Source organism: Elaeis guineensis, chromosome 1 (assembly GCF_000442705.2).
Source record: "Elaeis guineensis isolate ETL-2024a chromosome 1, EG11, whole genome shotgun sequence".
NCBI lineage: Eukaryota > Viridiplantae > Streptophyta > Magnoliopsida > Arecales > Arecaceae > Elaeis > Elaeis guineensis.
Genome location: NC_025993.2, coordinates 17,487,589 through 17,489,735, shown reverse-complemented (window position 1 = coordinate 17,489,735; position 2,147 = coordinate 17,487,589). Strand labels below are relative to the sequence as shown.

Below are 2,147 nucleotides of genomic sequence, written 5' to 3'. Positions count from 1 at the left end.
ATGAAGAAATATTTTATTCCTTCCATCTATAATCCATTGACTTGTATCCACTTATCTGATATCCCTGCAAGCCATTATGAGATCAAGTCGGCTACAATCCAGATGCTTCTATCTTTCTACGAAAGTACCAATGAAGATCCTTACAAGCATTTAGATGAATTCTTAGAAATTTATTCTATGAAAAAATTTAAAATTTTACTGATGATGCACTTAGACTGACCCTATTCCCCTTCTCATTTAAAGACAAAGCCAAGTACTGGCTTGGCACAATAGGAAGATCGATCCAAACTTGGGCTAAAATGCAGCATGAATTTTTTAAGAAATTCTATCCCATAGGTTGAACCAACACCATGAGGCGAGCCATCACTGGATTTGCTCAGCTCCCAGATGAACAAATTCATGAATCATGGGAGAGATTTAAGAAACTTCTTAGAAAATGCCCACACCATGGTCTATTTAATGGCAAATAGTTCAAACTTTTTATGGGGGTTTAGGTAATCAATACCAACAAATGGTAGATGAGTCTTGTGGGGGTGCATTCATGAGTAAGAGTGAGGATGAAGCCTATACTTTATTTAAAATTTTGAGTAAAAATTCAATCAATTATGCTTCATTATCCTCCTACGAAAGATCAATCCCTTACCAAAAGTAGACAGAAATTTTTGAGATCAAGCAACCAAACTTTAGTCCTAAGGCCGATTTGAACCTAATAAATCAAAAATTAGATAAAGTCGACCTTCTTGCCAAAAAATTAGATCAGTTTCCAACACTAGGTCAACAATCTCCTGTGCAATACACACCACCTTCTAATTATCAGAAGATTTGTTTCATCTGTGCTAGCCCAATCCATCATGTGAGTGAATGTCCCACGGCTGCACAGTTTTCACCTTTCATTCAAAAACAAGTTCAAGCTGCTCAAAGTTACTCCAAACCTGTCAATGATCCATTCTCTAATACATATAATTCAGGCTAGAGGAACCATCTCAATTTTTCTTGAAGACCCCAATAGACTCAGGCTCAGACCCATATTTTTTCTGTGTAAAACTTTCAGAGTATGCCTCCATACCAGAATTATGCCTACAACAGAGGTCAGCCTAGTCAAACTATCCAGCCACCATATCACAATCAGCCGCCATACCCACCTCCTCAATAGACCAGTCTAGCTGATGATCAATTTAACGAACTACAACAATTGATTATGACCCAACAGCAATCTATCGCTATGCTAGAAGCACAAATAGGATAATTAGCTTAGTCTATTATGAGGAGAGAACCAGATCAATTGCCAAGCCAATCAGTATCAAATCTTAAGAACAACCCATCCACCCATCAACTACTTGGACCTAGTCATCAATCCAATGTCCCACCTAAAAATCCTCAATTTGAGAATGCCAAAGCAATTACTGAACTTAGAAGTGGTAGGATTCTTAAGGACCCATATTCGGACCAGGTGAGAGAGGCTAGTACTGATGCTAGCCAAAAATGAGAATTTGAAAATAGAGGTTAGTATTGAGACTAACCCGATAGAAGAACTTGAGTCAGAAATTGTTACTGATCTAAATGAAAAAGACAAAGAAAAGAAGAAAGCAAATAAGTTATCTGAGACATATAAATCAAAAGTCTCGTTTCCTTCAGCCTTAGAAGCTGGTTCTTTCCGTAAAAAGCAAGGAGCAAGCAATAAGGAACTAACGGAGTTGTTTAAACAAGTTCATATTAATCTATCCCTCCTCGATACAATTCAACATGTCCCAGCTTATGCTAAATTTCTTAAGAAACTTTACACCCAAAAGCATGAGCCACGAATAATAGAGAGAATCATATTGTCTGAGGATGTTAGTGCGGTCCTATTAAATTCATTATCTCAGAAAATGAAAGATCCTGGTGCACCTTTGAGTTTATGTATTATAGGAGGCATCACCTTTGATCAAGCTTTGTTAGACTTAGGAGCGAGTGTCAACTTACTTCCAACCTCGATCTATGAAAAATTTGGAATAGAAGAACTGAAACCCACATTGGTTATTTTACAACTAGCTGATATATCTGTCAAGGCACCACGTGATCTGATTGAGGATGTTATAGTTAAAGTCAATACATACTATTTTTCAGTAGACTTCCTCATACTTGATATGGAACCATCCCAAGAGCTG

The 2,147-nt window shown here is 37.3% G+C and overlaps 1 non-coding gene across 1 annotated transcript; it reads right to left on the bottom strand.

The window, feature by feature from the left end:
• Positions 1-347: 347 nt before the first annotated feature.
• On the bottom strand, positions 348-454 carry LOC140854981 (small nucleolar RNA R71). The gene has a single exon (XR_012138074.1). It is a non-coding gene; the product is annotated as a small nucleolar RNA R71 (small nucleolar RNA).
• Between the last annotated feature and the right edge of the window lie 1,693 nt (positions 455-2,147).